General features: G+C 43.3%; 1 protein-coding gene across 11 annotated transcripts in view; it reads right to left on the bottom strand.

Moving 5' to 3' along the window:
- TAOK3 (TAO kinase 3) overlaps positions 1 to 18371 on the bottom strand; it is a 285308-nt gene that overhangs the window by 249480 nt on the left and 17457 nt on the right. For 5 of the 11 annotated variants that reach the window (XM_077292154.1, XM_077292194.1, XM_077292174.1 and 2 more), the window contains exon 2: positions 7884 to 7981. The exons of 5 other annotated variants lie outside the window; for them this stretch is intronic. The gene's annotated coding sequence lies outside the window, so the exon portion shown is untranslated. The remainder of the gene's footprint in view (positions 1 to 7883; positions 7982 to 18371) is intronic. One more of the 11 variants, XM_077292162.1, reaches the window with a different exon arrangement.

The following is an 18371-nucleotide window of genomic DNA, read 5'->3' as shown; positions in this document are numbered from 1 at the left end:
GTTTAAATAAAAATGAACATTTAACTTTTTTTCATAAAATTTTTTACTTCAGCTCCAATTTGTTTTATTTTACCAAGGGTAACAGGAGAAAATGGACCCCAAAAGTTGTTGTAAAATTTGTCCTGAGTACGCCGATACCCCATATGTGGGGGTAAACCACTGTTTGGGCGCATGACAGAGCTCGGAAGGGAAGGAGCGCCATTTGACTTTTCAATGCAATATTGACTGGAATTGAGATGGGACGCCATGTTGCGTTTGGAGAGCCACTGATGTGCCTAAACATTGAAACCCCCCAATTATAACTGAAATTCAAACACATCCCTAACTCTAATCCCAACGGTAACCCTAACCACACCCCTAACCCCAATCCCAACTGTAAATATAATCCAAACCCTAACTTTAGCCCTAACCCTAACTGTAGCCTTCGCCCTAGCCCCAACCCTAACCCTAACCCTAGCCCTAACAGGAAAATGGAAATAAATACTTTTTTTTTAATTTTTCGCTAACTAAGGGGGTGATGAAGGGGGGTTTGATTTACTTTTATAGTGGGTTTTTTTGCGGATTTTTATGATTGGCAGCCGTCACACACTGAAAGACGCTTTTTATTGCAAAAAATATTTTTTGCGTTACCACATTTTGAGAGCTATAATTTTTCCATATTTTGGTCCACAGAGTCATGTGAGGTCTTGTTTTTTGCGGGACGAGTTGACGTTTTTATTCGTAACATTTTCGGGCATGTGACGTTTTTGATCGCTTTTTATTCCGATTTTTTTGAGGCAGAATGACCAAAAACCAGCTATTCCTGAATTTCTTTTGGGGGAGGCGTTTATACCGTTCCGCGTTTGGTAAAATGGATAAAGCAGTTTTATTCTTCGGGTCAGTACGATTACAGCGATACCTCATTTATATCATTTTTTTATGTTTTGGCGCTTTTGTACGATAAAAACTATTTTCTAGAAAAAATTATTCTTGCATCGCTTTATTCTGAGGACTATAACTTTATTTTTTCCTTGACGCTGTATGGCGGCTTGTTTTTTGCGGGACAAGATGACGTTTTCAGCGGTACCATGGTTATTTATATCCGTCTTGATAGTGTGTTATTCCACTTTTTGTTTGGCGGCATGATAAAGCGTTGTTTTTTTCCTCTTTTCTTTTACGGTGTTCACTGAAGGGGTTAACTAGTGGAACAGTTTTATAGGTCGGGTCGCTACAGACGCGGCGATACTAAATATGTGTACTTTTCTTGTTTTTATTTAGATAAAGAAATGGATTTATAGGAACAATATATATAAATATTTTTATTTTTTTTTTGCATATTTTTTTGGGGGGGAATCATTTATTTTTTTATTTCTTTTTACACATGTGAATATTTATTTATTTTTTTTTTTACACTATAACATTGCCCCAGGGAGGGGCATCATGTTATAGTGCAAGATCGCCGATCTGACACTTTGCTGTGCACTGTGTCAGATCGGCGATATGACGTGCACAGCTCCAGGCTTCCCGGCGCGTGCTCTGAGCAGGCGCTGTGAAGCCACCTCCCTGCAGGACCCGGATGCCGTGGCCATTTTGGATCCGGGCCTGCCGCAGAGAGGAGGAGGTAGAGACCCTCGGAGCAACGCGATCACATCGCGTTGCTCCGGGGGTCTCAGGGAAGCACGCAGAGAGCCCCATCCCTGCACGATGCTTCCCTATACCGCCGGAACACTGCGATCATGTTTGATCGCAGTGTGCCGGGGGTTAATGTGCCGGGGGCAGTCCGTGACCGCTCCTGGCACATAGTGCCGGATGTCGCGATCGGCTGCACTCCCCCCGTGAGCGCGGCCGATCGTTATGACGTACTATCCCGTCGAGGGTCAGATAGGCCCAGGTCACCTCGACGGGATAGTACGTCTAAGGTCAGAGAGGGGTTAAAGGGAACCTGTCAACCCCCCTTCCCCAGTCGTTTCAAACTAAAAGAGCCACCTTGTGCAGCAGTAATGCTGCATTCTGACAAGGTGGCTCTTTTAGTTCTGGGTGCTGTAACTAGAGAAATAATCAATTTTATAATTTGTCCGAAATACCTGGCCCATCTTTCCTCATATGCAGCCCAGCTGACTGCGCCTGCACGGCCACCCTGCTTGTGAATCCCAGCCCCGCAGTGACTTATGATTTATTCACATTGCGGGGCTGGGAATCACAGGCAGGGTGGCCGCGCAGGCGCAGTCAGCTGGGCTGCATATGAGGACAGACGGGCAGCGCTCACTGCGCCTGCACCAGGCAGGGGATAAGAGCGCAGGCTACTTTGAAAACAGCGGTGAGGAGGCGGCGGCGGCGCCCAGCGCCAAGAAGATGTGAGTGACAGCTGTGTGCTGTCTGAAGCAGGGGGGAAACGCCGGCCTACTTGACTGAGGACCAGGTATTTCGGAAAAATTATATAACTGATTATTTCTCTAGTTACAGCACCCAGAACTAAAAGAGCCACCTTGTCAGAATGCAGCATTACTGCTGCACAAGGTGGCTCTTTTAGTTTATAAAAGCTGGGGGGGGGGGTGACAGGTTCCCTTTAATAAGCACATTGAGTAACAGGTAAAGGGGAAGGGCGTATCAAAGAAAGGAAAAAACTAAAAGAGGAATCTCCAGAACGAGGGTCGATTGGTATGTTGTGCACCACTAGACAACAGATCTAGTATCCCCATTTTCACCTCTTTTTCAAAGAGGATTTGTCACCAAATGTTTCATGTTGAACTTGACACAGGATAGAATAAATGTATTATTTTTTCACCCCTCTGCTGCGTAGATATTAGCCAAGTTTTTGCCACCTAATGAGTGAAACTTCTCTTATATGTCCAAGTGGTTGTTATACGCATTTTCACTGGGGGGGCTTTTCTCTATATGATGCTGACAAATCATAAGCAAGCAGCAACAGAGAAAAAAAAGCAAAAAAAAAAAAAAAAAAAAACAACCTCCTGCATAATTAGAAAGAACGCCTTTCCAAAAAGGTGCCACAACTGAATTTAGCAGCCACATTACAAACCCTTATTAGCACTCTAGTCACCTCTGCTGTACTGCACCTCCCCCACTGGCTGTCCAGAGAGATGTCATTAAACACACTTAGGTCTGACTAGATGCTAATGCATCGGGAGGGTGGTAATGTCCCGATGGGGGCAGGCTTTGCAGTGTTTAGAGTCTCTCTAAACCCCCCCCCCCCCCATTTGTTCTCACCCACCTATCCACTCTGTCTTTCCTCATGTGCTCTGACTTCTCCAGTCTGTGCTCTCACATTAAAACTGTGCATGCGCTCCTCCTGTACTAAGATGGCGGCGGTCAATGAATCATTCGGCTGATCCCGGCGGTAGCGTGTTGGCGACGGTGTTCCGCTGGTGGTACCGCGCAAGAGGCTGGTACCACCTGCAGTTTCCATATTGACACACCCATCAATTGGGTGTCCCAATATGGAGGTCGGTGAACTTCCGTCGGTTGGAATTCTGGGACCGGACACATCTGGATGGAACAGGATATGAAGACATTACAAGGCAAGTAAATATTAAGATGTGCTCAAGACACCCTGCTGTAATCTCAATGGTAAGCGATTTCACGTTATTGCAAGCACAACAGACATACATGAAATTATTGACACATCTCCTGTGTGTGGGGGAGGGGCAAGACAGCAGAAGCAAACAGCTGATCTAACCTGAAAGGAGTGAAGTAATTTGTGCTTTCTAATCATGCAGTAGATCAGGACTGTTTGTTCACACACACTAAAGGCTGAGTCACACATAACGATATCGTTAACGATATCGTTGCAACGTCACGCTTCTGGTGACGTAAGCAACGATCCCGCTAACGATCTCGTTATGCGTGACAGCGACCAACGATCAGGCCCCTGCTGGGAGATCGTTGGTCGATGGGAATGATCAGGACCTTTTTTTGGTCGCTGATCACCCGCTGTCATCGCTGGATCGGCGTGTGTGACGCCGATCCAGCGATGTGTTCACTTAGTAACCCGATATTTACCCTGGTTACAAGTGCAGGGCCGCGCTTAGTAACCAGATATTTACCCTGGTTACCATTGTAAAAGTAAAAAAAAAAAAAAACAGTACATACTCACATTCTGATGTCTGTCACGTCCCCCGGCGTCCACAGGGTTGACTGTGTCAGCGCCGGCCGTAAAGCAGAGCACAGCGGTGACGTCACCGCTGTGCTCTGCTTTACGGCCGGCGCTGACACATTCAGTGCAGGGAAGCTCTCGGCAGCAGCGCGTGCATTACCAGCGCTCCTGCCGAAAGCAGTTTTAACCCTGTGGACGCCGGGGGACGTGACAGACATCAGAATGTGAGTATGTACTGGTTTTTTTTTACTTTTACTGTGGTAACCAGGGTAAATATCGGGTTACTAAGCGCGGCCCTGCACTTAGTAACCCGATGTTTACCCGGGTGCTGCAGGGGGACTTCGGCATCGTTGAAGACAGTTTCAACGATGCCGAAGTCGTTCCCCTGATCGTTGGTCGCTGGAGAGAGCTGTCTGTGTGACAGCTCCCCAACGACCACACAACGACTTACCAACGATCAGGACCAGGTCGTATCGCTGGTCGTGATCGTTGGTAAGTCGTTTAGTGTAACGGTACCTTAAGAAACCTGCTCTTAAGCTGGAGGGGTGGGGGGTCTTTTTCTGCTGTGTGTTGCTCCCTGCTTGTGATTGGTCAGCATTATACAGGGAAAATTAGCACATGTCCCCAATGAAAACTATTTGGTAACACCCGCTTACACTTAATAGTTAATACTTTAGGTTAGTAATTTCTCAGCAGGGGAGATTTAAAAAAAAACAAAAAAAACACAAAGTTTTATTCCACTATTCCATCACCAACATGACGTCCAGCTCAACATAAAAAAAATTGGTGAAACGTCCTTTTTAAACAGGCATTTCCCCTTTTGTTAGTTAAGCAGACAGCAGAATGGAAGCAAGAACGAACAATAGGAAAGAGGTGACTAGACAAAAGATTGGCAGAAAAAGGAGGGGGGAAAAAAAAACAAACAAAAAAAAAAAACACAGACCTAAAAGATAAGAGTGAGTATGGAAAGTATTCAGACCCCTTTAAATTTTTTCACTCTTTTTCATTGCAGCAATTTGATAAATTAAAAAGTTCATTTGTTTTCTCATTAATGTACACTCTGCATCTTGACTGAAGAAAGACAGATCTGTAGTAATTTTTGCAAATTGATATATTAAAAAAAAAACAAAACTGTAATATCACATGTTCATAATATTCAGACCCTTTGCTCAGTATTGAGTAGAAGCACCCTTTTGAGCTGGCACAGCCATGAGTCTTCTTGGCAATGATGCAACAAGTTTTTCACACCTGGATTTGGGGATCCTCTGCCATTCTTCCTTGCAGATCTTCTCCAGTTCCGTCAGGTTGGATGGTGAACGTTGGTGGGCAGCCATTTTCAGGTCTCTCCAGAGATGTTCAGTTGGGTTTAGGTCAGGGCTCTGGCTGGGCCAGTCAAGAATGGTCACAGAGTTGTTCTGAAGCCACTCCTTTGTTATTTTAGCTGTGTGCTTAGGGTCAATGTCTTGTTGGAAGGTGAACCTTCGGCCAAGTCTGAGGTCCAGAGCACACTGAAGAGGTTTTCATCCAGGATATATCTGTACTTGGCTGCATTCATGTTTCCTTCAATGACAACCAGTCATCCTTTCCCTGCAGCTGAAAAACACCCCCTTAGCATGATGCTGCCATCACCATGTTTCACTGTTGCGATTGTATTGGGCAGGTGAAGAGCAGTGGCTGGTTTTCACCACACATATCGCTTAGAATTATCACCAAAAAGGTCTAACTTTGTCTCATCAGACCAGAGAATATTATTTCTCATAGTCTGGGAGTCATTCATGTTTATTTTAGCAAACTCTGAGGGCTTTCATATTTCTTGCACTGATGAGAGGCTTCCGTCTGGTCACTCTGCCATAAAGGTCCGACTGGTGGAGGGCTGTAGTGATAGTTGACTTTGTTGAACTGTCTCCCATCTCCCTACTACAGTGTACCCCAATTCCGGTCCTCAAGAGCCACCAACAGGTCATGTTTTCAGGATTTCCTTAGTATTGCACAGGTGATGCAATTATCACCTGTGCAATACTAAGGAAATCCTGAAAACATGACCTGTTGGTGGCTCTTGAGGACTGGAGTTGGGGAACACTGCCCTACTGCATCTCAGCCACAGTAATCTTGGGTTTCTTCTTTACCTCTCTTACCAAGGCTCTAGTCCCACGATTGCTCCGTGGGGCTGGACAGCCAGGTCTAGAAGACTTCTGGTGGTCCCAAACTTCTTCCATTTAAGGATTATGGAGGCCACTATGTTCTTAGGAACTGTGAGTACTGCAGAAGTTCTGTTGTAACCTTGGCCAGATCTGTACCTTGCCACAATTCTGTCTCAGCTCCTTGGCCAGTTCCTTTGACCTCATAATCCTCATTTGGTCTGACATGCACTGTGAGCTGTGATTTCTTATACAGACAGGTGTGTGCCTTTCCAAATCGGGTCCTATCAGAGTAATTACACACAGCTGGACTCCAATGAAAGAGTAGAACCATCTCAAAGAGGATCACAAGGAAATGGACAGCACGTGATTTAAATATGAGTGTCTGAGCAAAGGGTCTGAATACTTATGACCATGTGATATTTCAGTTTTTCTTTTAATAAATTTGCAAAAGATACATTTCTGTTTTTTTTCAGTCAAGATGGGGTGCAGAGTGTACATTAATGAGAAAAAAAAAAAAAAAAGTAAAAACTTTTTTGAATTTACCAAATGGCTGCAATGAAACAGAGTGAAAAATTTAAGGCTATGTTCACACTTTGCGGTTTTTGCTGTGGATCCGCTGCGGATTTGACGCTGCGGATCCACAGCAGTTTTCCATGCAGGGAACAGTACAATGTTACCCTATGGAAAACAAAAACCGCTGTGCCCACTTTGCGGAAAATCCCTTTAAAAAACGCGCGGAATTGCTGCGGAAAAAAAGGAGCATGTCACTTCTTTCTGCGGATTCCGCAGCGGTTTTCAACATGCACCAATAGGAAAATGCTGTTGAAAACCCGCAGAGGAATCCGCAGAAGAAACCGCAGGAAAATCCGCAGGGAAAACCGCAGCGGTTTTTCCAAATCCGCTGAGGAAAAATCCGCAGCAAAATCTGCAAAGTGTGAACATGCCTTAAAGGGGTCTGAATACATGTATGTACCGTATGTATGTATGTATGTATGTATGTATGTATGTATGTATGTATGTACCGTATTTTCTGGTGTATAAGACGACTGGGCGTATAAGACGACCCCCAACTTTTCCATATAAAATATGGAATTTGGGATATGCCCGCTGTATAAGACGGGGTCATCTTATACGCCCAGTCATCTTATACGGCGTGTGGTTCCCAGGGTCTGAAGGAGAGGAGATTCTCCTTCAGGCCCTGGGATCCATATTCATGTAAAAAATAAAGAATAAAAAAAAACAAAATATGGATATACTCACCCCTCCGAGAAGCCTGGCTGTCACCGCTGCAAGCGTCTGCCTCCGTTCCTAAGAATTGCAGAGCGTGAAGGACCTTCGATGACGTCACGGTCTTGTGATTGGTCCGTGACCGCTCATGTGTCAACATCCAGGATCGCTCCCTGCACACGCCGTACCCGGCGTATAAGACGACCCCCGACTTTTGGGACAATTTTTAGGGGTTAAAAAGTAGTCTTATACGCCGGAAAATACGGTATGTATGTATGTATGTATGTATGTATGTATGTATGTATGTATGTATGTATGTATGTAGGTCTGTCTCAAAAAAGAAAAGACCTTTAAGTGACATTGGGCAAGTAAGGACAGCCTGTGTATATCATTGTTCAGATATGGTGCTGATATTAATTACTCACGGATTCAATCTGACTTTTTTTGCTCAATCCTGTTGGCTTACAATGGCTCAGTATTTCCTTTATACTCTGGATTTAATACTTCAGCATACTCCACTATTCTGGCAATAGAGAAAGAAAACTAATGTAAGTGTGAGCAGTGCCTCAGGGCAGAAAGGATTAGATTGCAACCACACAAGAGTCAGGTTGCTGGGGGTAACATGAGGCATTTAGCATTCTTCAGAAAATATGGCAGAATAATAAATAATATCAGGAAATAAAAAAAATCCTTATAAGCAAAAAAATAAATACACTTTAATGGGTATGAGTTAAAGCCGTCTAAATCAGCAGAGTGGGATGAGGTGGTGAAAACGTTGTTTTATTCAGAGATGCAAATAACTGTCAAGTGTATATTCTCTCTGATCACACTCTGTGAAGCTTCAAAGAGCATCATGGCGTTAAGAAGCAGGATATTAGAAGTGAAGTGTTGTCTGCTCATGTTTAAGCTGCAGAAAGATAGATCAGTGCAAAAAATAAAAAATAAATAAAAAAACTCTTATAAAACATGAACTACTGCAAACATTTACAATCAAACTGTTGATTGTCCTACCTTCACCAACAGCATCTTGAAAGAAAAAAAATAAATAAATATAATATAAGAGATAGATAGATAGGAGATTTTTTTTTTCCTCAATATAGTGACAAAGTCACTGGTGAAGTGCTGGATGGAGATATGCATCACTGAGGTTGTTAGCTTTAGTGATATGAACCTAGGGAAATTGCTCCATCACACTAAGGGCCCCGTCTCACTAAGCGATTTACCAACGATCACGACCAGCGATACGACCTGGCCGTGATCGTTGGTAAGTCGCTGTGTGGTCGCTGGGGAGCTGTCACACAGACCGCTCTCCCCAGCGACCAACGATCAGGGGAACGACTTCGGCATCGTTGAAACTGTCTTCAACGATGCCGAAGTCCCCCTGCAGCACCCGGTAACCAGGGTAAACATCGGGTTACTAAGCGCAGGGCCGCGCTTAGTAACCCGATGTTTACCCTGGTTACCAAAAAAAACAAACACTACATACTCGCCTTTCGGTGTCCAGGTCCCTTGCCGTCTGCTTCCTGCTCTGACTGAGCCGCCGTACACTGACAGCAGAGCGCAGCGGTGACGTCACTGCTGTGCTCTCACTTCTCACTGTACGGCCGGGAGTCAGTGAGAGCAGGAAGCAGACGGCAAGGGACACCGAAAGGCGAGTATGTACTGTTTGTTTTTTTTGGTAACCAGGGTAAACATCGGGTTACTAAGCGCGGCCCTGCGCTTAGTAACCCGATGTTTACCCTGGTTACCAGTGAAGACATCGCTGGATCGGTGTCACACACACCGATTCAGCGATGTCAGCGGGGCCTCAACGACCAAAAAAAGGTCCAGGCCATTCCGACACGACCAGCGATCTCGCAGCAGGGGCCTGATCGCTGGTACGTGTCACACATAGCGAGATCGCTATGGAGGTCGCTGTTGCGTCACAAAACTTGTGACTCAGCAGCGATCTCGCTAGCGATCTCGCTATGTGAGACGGGGCCTTAAGTGCTAAGAGGTGTTAATTGGACATTTTAAGGGCTAAATTTTTAACTAAACAGCTGAAGAGCAGGTGGGAGTCCGTTCACCATATCTCCTCCCCAGAGTGAGGTTTAGAAGGTAACTAGTCAGCCTTCTGAGTCATCCGATGATAGGTGTGCCTGAAGTTGTGAACTCCAGGGCAGTGTGTCGAGGATGTAGATCTCCTGGATTGAGTGTCTTTCCAAACAGGAGTAAGAAGCTGGACTAAGTCGGGTGGGCTTAAGCAGCACTATTGTACGTATTTGTTACTTTTTTGTTTTACCTTATGGTGACGTAGTTTATGAGGACTGCAATAAAGCAGCCGGACTTTAAATAGAAACTGTTCCAGTGTCTACCTCCATGTGTCGCCGAGTGAGCCGATCTATCTACAGCTCAAGCAAAAATTAAGAGACCACTTGAAAATGTTCAGTTTGTCTGACTTTTCTCTTTATAGGTATATTTTTTTTAGTAAAATGTAAATTTTCTTTTATTCTTTAAAAAAATAAATAAATAAATGTTTTTGCCAAAGCCAGCTCACCGCTTTGAAGAAACAGGAATACATCCAAGCTGTGGTTACAGTTCGCACGGAAAACGGATTGGGATAAATCCACACATGTAAAGGAAAAAAAACTTTGTTTCTCCAGCAATCAGTCCAATGGTAGAGTAAAATATACCTTTTATTTATCCATTAATAGTGGATTGATAATAATAATAATAATAATAGTGATAATAATAATAAGGACCTGGAGGAAGACATGTGGTGTCGAAACATGTCGTCAATAAGGAATTGAATGTATGCAATATATTACTGAAGAAATCTGGAAACTTTTAATGGATAAATAAAATGTATATTTTACTCTATCATTGGACTGATCGCTGGAGAAACAAAGTTTTTTCTTTACATGTTATTTTATTCTATAAACTTTTGACATGTCTCCTAAGATCCAAGCAATAAATTGTGTAATTTTTTCAGAATATGAGTAAATGGTCAAAATTAAACTAAACCAAGTGCTTTCATACCTCAAATAATGCAAAGAAAACAAGTTCATAATCATTTAGAAACAGCAATACTAATGTTTTAACTCAGGAAGAGTTCAGAAATCAATATTTTGTGGAATAACCATGTTTTTTAATCACAGCTTTCATGTATCTTGGCATGCTTTCCACCAGTCTTTCAGACTGCTTCTGGTGCAAAAATGTAAGCAGTTCTTCTTTGTTTGATGGCTTGTGACTATCCTTCATCCTCTTGATTACATTCCAGAGGTTTTATTGTACATTCACACTGAAGGCATCAAAACTATGAATTAACACATGTGGAATTATATACTTAATTGCAGTTGTTTCACATTTTTGTTGTCTTCTATTCTAGGTTCTTCAAAGTAGCCACCTTCTGCTTTGATGACTGCATTGCACACTCTTGGCATTCTCTTGAAGAGCTTCAAGAGGTAGTCACTGGAAATGGTTTTCACTTCACTGGTGTGCCCTGTCAGGTTTAATAAGTGGGATTTCTTGCCTTATAAATGGGGTTTGGACCATCAATTGTGTTGTGCAGAAGTCTGGTAGATACACAGCTGATAGTCCTACTGAATAGACTGTTAGAATTTGTATTATGGCAAGAAAAAAGCAGCCAAGTAAAGAAAAACGAGTGACCATCATTACTTTAAGAAATGGAAGGTCAGTCAGTCCGAAAAATTGGGCAAACTTTGAAAGTGTCCCCAAGGGCAGTGGCAAAAACCATCAAGCGCTACAAAGAAACTGGCTCACATGAGGACCGCCCCACGAAAGGAAGACCAAGAGTCACCTCTGCTTCTGAGGATAAGTTTATCCGAGTCACCAGCCTCAGAAATCGCAGGTTAACAGCAGCTCAGATTAGAGACCAGGTCAATGCCACACAGCGTTCTAGCAGCAGACACATCTCTACAACAAATGTTAGGCCGGGATCACACATACGCGAGATAAGGCCGAGTCTCACAAGTGAAAACCCAGCTCTGGCACAGGCACTCCGGAGCGGAGAGTGCAGCTCCATGAATTGCTGTGCGGCTGCACACTCTGCTCCGGAGTGCCAGAGCTGGGCTTTCACCTGCGAGACTTGGCCGTATCTCGCATATGTGTGATCCCAGCCTTAAAAGGAGACTTTGTGCAGCAGGCCTTCATGGTAAAATAGCTGCTAGGAAACCACTGCTAAGGCCAGGCAACAAGTAGAAGAGACTTGTTTGGGCTAAAGAACACAAGGGATGGACATTAGACCAGTGGAAATCTGTGCTTTGGTCTGATAAGTCCAAATTTGAGATCTTTGGTCCCAACCACCGTGTCTTTGTGCGACGCAGAAAAGGTGAACAGATGGACTCTACATGCCTGGTTCCCACTGTGAAGCATGGAGGAGGAGGTGTGATGGTGTGGGGGTGCTTTGCTGGTGACACTGTTGGGGATTTATTCAAAATTGAAGGCATACTGAACCAGCATGGCTACCGCAGCATCTTGCAGCGGCATGGTATTCCATCCGGTTTGAGTTTAGTTGGACCATCATTTATTTTTCAACAGGACAATGATCCCAAACACACCTCCATGCTGTGCAAGGGCTGTTTGACCAAGTAGGAGAGTGATGGGGTGGTACGCCAGATGACGTTGCCTCCACTGTCACCAGACCTGAACCCAATCGAGATGGTTTTGGGTGAGCTGGACTGCAGAGTGAAGGCAAAAGGGCCAACAAGTGCTAAGCATCTCTGGGAACTCCTTCAAGATTGTTGGAAGACCATTCCCGGTGACTACCTCTTGAAGCTCATCAAGAGAATGCTAAGAGTGTGCAAAGCAGTCAAAGCACAAAAGGTGGCTACTTTGAAGAACCTAGAATATAAGACATATTTTCAGTTGTTTCACTTTTTTGTTAAGTATATAATTCCACGTTTTAACTGTATGTATGTATGTATGTATGTATAAAAAAAAATTTCTTTCAAGATGCTGTTGGTGAAGGTAGGACCATCAACAGTTTATGATTGTAAATGTTTGCAATAGTTCATGTTTTATAAGAGTTTTTTTATTTTTACATATTTTTTTTTTGCACTGACCTATCTTTCTGCGGCTTAAACATGAGCAGACAACACTTCACTTCTAATATCCAGCTTCTTAACTTAAATTTTTGGTCTGTACTGTATAAAATATATATATTTTTTTCTACTGATGTAGATTGGAGCCATTAGGAAGCAATCCAACTTTTTTTGTCTAGAAGGCACAGGCTTGCTCAGATATTTTTTATCGACCATGAAACAAAATGCAAAGAAACATGCATATGCACGACCACCTCTGCAGTACATTAATTCTCTTTCTTAATGTGGCTCTTAGACCACCTTACCATGAAGGATCAGAGTCAGGTGACCTCCAATCTGGGGGCAGATGTGGGTCATACTACTAGTATCCTCATAGTGGACAAATATACTGTATGTGATATCTTGTGTATATGCCATAGATGTCTACGCTTGGAGCACATCCTGAAAACTAGATAAAATGGAAGTTCCGAATACAGAGCCAAACATTCCCAGCCACTGCTAGCCTTAAAGGGATTTTTAATCATCAGGAGATGAGTGGCGCAGATGGCGTCATGTCTACAGATACCTACTGTGACGCATGCACCACTGGCAGATATTGTGCACCCAACTGTCGGAATAGCAAGATGCACGTGTCCTTGCAGGTACAGTAGCTGTAGATGTGAAGGAGAGCCTCATTTTTTCTCTTACAAGTTTATTATTTTCTATCTTCATGTCCCCTCCCATGGTAGCACACTTGACAGGCCACAAGACCGCATGACAGACACTTATTTTAGGATGATACGAGACAATAATCATGTCAATATCGATAGTTTGGTTGTATTAAAAAGAGAAAAGTTACAGTTAAACAGTCCACCAAAAGTATATAAATATGAAAGAAAAATAATAAGCTCAAAAAATCATGGGTACATGGCAGATACAGGAAAATACAAGACGAGGTCTAGGTGTTCAAAGGGCAATGGTGCACAAGCCTCAGCAATTTCTCTGGTAAAGTACAACCACTTCTTGTAGTTAAACCAGAACGTGTGTGGTTATCAAGATGCCCTTGACAATCAGAACAAGACATTACACACTAGAAGAAAGAATGTGGGATTTTCACCAACCAGACAATACAAAGACAGCAAGTCATGCATTTCCAATACAAAAATGGTGTTAATTGTCAATGGTACCTTCAGTTTTGACAGCTTAGATTGGGGCTACTGGACAACTGACCGTGACACAGGTTGTGCTGCCCAAAGGTCTCTGTACGCTGCTGCTCTATTGCATCATAAAGCAGATGGGGGACTCTAGTTACAAACTGAAAGGTACTGCGATAGTCACAAAAATATTACAACTTGCTTGGCGAGAGGAGAGGGATGACGTATGACACCATTCATCTGAATCACATTGTGAGTAGCAGTGACATAAAGCAATCTTTGCAGTCTTAGCCTAAGGCTAGTTTCACACTAGTGTTTGGCAGGGCTGCAAACTTCCTCCGTGAAGCCACGCCCACTGCCGCGCCTCTTCATTCAGCTCCGCCTATGGCTGCATGCGTCCTGCGTACCTATCTTTAACATTGGGTACGCAGGCCATGCGGATGTATGCGGATGCCTCCGCATGCATCATTTTCACGCTGCGCCGGCCTGCGCCGAACGCAACATGTTGCAATTTGTTGCGGTCGGCGCAGCGTGAAAACAACCGCATGGCCTGCATACCCAATGTTAAAAATGGGGTACGCATACGCAGGACGCATGCGGAGCTGAATGAAGAGGCGCAGCAGTGGGCGGGGGTTCACGGAGGAAGTCCGCAGCCCTGCTGAAAGCTAGTGTGAAACTAGCCTAACACATTACTGTTCAATCATGAGAAAAAAGGACAACATTTCAAGTGTAATAAATATATACATTATCTATTCTATACGCCCCTGGACGTCATCGTAAGAAGATAGGAGGCGCCGGACCACGACGCCCATCGGACCGGACCGCCCCAGGGTGAGTATAATCTAACCTCTTTTTCTTATCTTTCAGGATACATCGGGGGCTTATCTACAGTATTACAGAATGCTGTAGATAAGCCCCTGATGCTGGTGGGCTTAGCTCACCTTCAATTTTGGGGGTGACAGGTTCCCTTTAATAGGAGGTTGTCCCTCATGCACTGGCTTTGATTGCTAGGCCTGGACATGGAGCAGATACAACTACCACCCATGTACAAAACAATCTAAGGCCCCTTTCACACATCATTTTTTTGCCGTCAGTCACAATCCGTCTAATTTTGAAAAAAACTGATCCGTCATGCTATATTTTGCCTGATGTATTAGTATAAATTAATGTTTATTCATGGGAAAATTGCTTTATGGAAATTTATTCCTACACCCCTTTATGGCTATTGTTTAACAGGAGAAGTAAATATAAAAGACATTACGAAATTTAAATCACAGATATTTAGCTTCTTTCTCCACCATTGAGTCACTTCTTCGATCCCCAACCACCCCTGAACTCAAACAAAAACACAGAAAAAAGAAAAGTTAAAAAAAAAAAAAAAAAAAAAAAGCTTAACCCCTTCCTGACATGCGCTGTACTAGTACTGCTCTGCCTTCCCGCAAACTGCAGTACTAGTATGGCGCGGCGATCGCGCAGTCTCACGGTGAGCGCCGCGGCGATCGTGTGCGGGTGTCAGCTGTATGCTACAGCTGACATCCCGCAGCAATGCCCACGATCGGCGCTAGCGCCGATCTTGGGCATTTAACCCCTCTGATGCCGCTGTCAGTAGTGACAGCGGTATAGAGAACAATCGAGCATGGAGGGGGCTCCATGCGCTCTCCCATCGGAAAACAACGCAATGCAATCGCGTTGTTACGGTGGTCTACATGGAGACCCCTGATCCAAAATGGCCGTGGGGTCCTTCACTGAGGTGGCTTGCGAGCGCCTGCTGAGAGCAGGCGCCGGCAAGCCTCCTGCACCGCCTGTCAGATCGCTGATCTGACACAGTGCTATGCAAAGTATCACATCAGCGATCTGACTTTATATAGTAGTGTCCCAACCCGAGACAATTATCTTTAAAAAAAAATCCCCAAATAAAGAAAAAAAATATTTTTCCAAAAAACCCATGTAAATAAAAAATAAAAATAAATAAAAGTACACATATTTGGTATTGCAGCGTGCGTAACGACCCACTCGTTAACCCCTTCAGTGAACACAAAAAAAAAAAAAATCCTTTATCATACGCAATAAAACGTGATAAAAAAGACGGATATAAATAAACATGGTACCACTGAAAACGTCATCTTGTCCCGCAAAAAAAAAAAAAAAAAAAAAAGCCACACAGCTCCATCAACAGAAAAATAAAAAAGTTATAGCTCTCGGAATAAAGTGATGCAAAAATCAAATTTTTCTTTTTTTTTTTTTTTTAAATATATAAAATAGTTTTTATTGTGTAAAAGCGCCAAATCAAAAAAAACTGTATATAAATAAGGTATCGCTGTAATAGTACTTACCCGAAGACTAAAACTGCCTTATCTATTTTACCACACGCGGAACGGTATAAAGGAATTGCTGGTTTTTGTTCATTCTGCCTACCCCCCCCAAAAAAAGAAAAAAAAAAAATCTGAATAAAAAGCGATCAAAAAATGTCATGTGCCCGAAAATGGTACCAATAAAAACGTCAACTCGTCCCGCAAAAAACAAGACCTCACATGACTCTGGGCTAAAATATGCATAAATTATAGCTCTCAAAATATGGTGATGCAAAAACTATTTTGCAATAAAAAGCGTCTTTTAGTGTGTGACAGCTGCCAAACCAAAAACCGCTATAAATAGCAAATCAAATCCTCCTTTATCACCCCCCTAGTTAGGGAAAAATAAGAAAAAAAAAAAAAAGTATTTACTTCCACTTTCCTGTTAGGGCTAAAGTTAGGGTTTGGATTATGGTTAGGGGTGTAGTTAGGGTTATGGTTAGTGTTGGGATTAGGGTAAGGGGTGTGGTGGGTTAGGGATTAGGGGCGTGTTGGGGTTAGGGTTGGAGTTAGAATTGGGGGGGGGGTTCCACTGTTTAGGCACATCAGGGGCTCTCCACACGAAATGGCGTCCGATCTCAATTCCGGCCAATTCTGCAATTCTGTGCTGAAAAAGTAAAACGGCGCTCCTTCCCTTCCGAGCTCTGCCATGCACCCAAACAGTGGTTCCCCCCACATATGGGGTAACAGCTTACTCAGGACTAATTGGACAACAACTTTTGCAGTCTGATTTCTCCTGTTAACCTTGTGAAAACAAAAATTTGGGGGTTAAAAAATCATTTTTGTGGAAAAAAATATTTTTTATTTTCACGGATCTGCGTTTTAAACTTTAGCGAAACACTTGAGGGTTAAAAGTTTTCACATCACATCCAGATAAGTTGCTTGGGGGGGGGGTCTATTTTCCAATATGGGGTCACTTGTGGGGGGTTTCTACTGTTTAGGTACATCAGGGGTTCTGCAAACGCAACATGATGCCCGCAGACCATTCCATCAAAGTCTGCATTTCAAAACGGCGCTCCTTCCCTTCCGAGCTCTGCCGTGCGCCCAAACAGTGGTTCCCCAAAAACATATGGGGTATCAGCGTACTCAGGAGAAATTGTACAACTTTTGGGATCCAATTTCTCCTGTTACCCTTGGTAAAATAAAACAAATAGGATCTGAAGTAAAATTTGTGAAAAAAAGTTAAATGTTCATTTTTTTTTTTTTTTTTTTTTATACATTCCAAAAATTCCTCTTAAGCACCTCAAGGGTTAATACACTTCTTGAATGTGGTTTTGAGTAACTTGAGGGGGTGCAGTTTTTAGAATGGTTTCATTTTTGGGCATTTGCTGTCAAATAGGCCCCTCAAAGTCACTTCAAGTGTGAAGTGGTCCCTAAAAAAATGAGAAATCGTTGGTCAACTTTTAACCCTTAACTTCCGAACAAAAAAAAAAAAGTTTCCAAAATTGTGCTAATGTAAAGCAGACATGTGGGAAATGTTATTAAAAATGTTGCGTGATATAACTCTCTAATTTAAAGGGAACCTGTCACCCCCAAGATCGATGATGAGGTAAGCTCACCATCATCAGGGGCTTATCTACGGCATTCTGCTGTATAATGCTGTAGATAAGCCCCCGATATTACCTGAAAGAGGAGAAAAAGAGGTTATATTATACTCACCCAGGGGCGGTCCCGCTGCGGTCCTGTCCGATGGGTGTCTCAGGTCTGCTCCGGAGCCTCCTATCTTCATTCCATGACGTCCTCTTCTGGTCTTCGATTTTGGGGGTGACAGGTTCCCTTTAAGGGCATAAAACTAAAAGTTTGAAAATTAGGAAATTTACAAAATTTGCGCCAAAATTTGACTTTTTTCAGAAATAAACAAGTCATATCGAAGAAATTTTACCACTATCATAAAGTACAATATGTCACAAGAAAACAGAATCACCGGGATCCGTTGAAGCGTTCCAGAGTTATGACCTCATGAATTGATAGTGGTCAGAATAGAAAAAAAAATGGCCTAGTCAGGAAGTTGAAAACAGGCTTCGGGGTGAAGGGGTTAAAAGTGGTATTTCCACCTCCAAGATCCTATCCCAATATGTAGCAGGATTTTTATTATTAATAGAAAATACCTCCAATTAGAAATGTAGCATAGTTTCTCTTTCCTCATGTGCAGGTATTGCAGGACCTATATCCTTAGCATTTAACAAACTGTCACTATATGCAGCACGGTGGCTCAGTAGTTAGAACTGTTTTGCAGGACTGGGGTTCCCGAGTTCAAACCCCACCAAGGACAACATCTGCAAGGAGTTTATATGTTCTCCCCGTGTTTGCGTGGGTTTCCTCCAGGTTCTCCGGTTTCCTCCCTAAAGGCCCCGTCTCACACAGCGACGCTGCAGCGATACAGACAA

The sequence above is a fragment of the Ranitomeya variabilis genome, chromosome 1 (assembly GCF_051348905.1).
Source record: "Ranitomeya variabilis isolate aRanVar5 chromosome 1, aRanVar5.hap1, whole genome shotgun sequence".
Taxonomy (NCBI): Eukaryota; Metazoa; Chordata; class Amphibia; order Anura; family Dendrobatidae; genus Ranitomeya; species Ranitomeya variabilis.
Note: the sequence above shows the minus strand (reverse complement) of the source record. Positions and strands in the feature narration are given on the sequence as shown.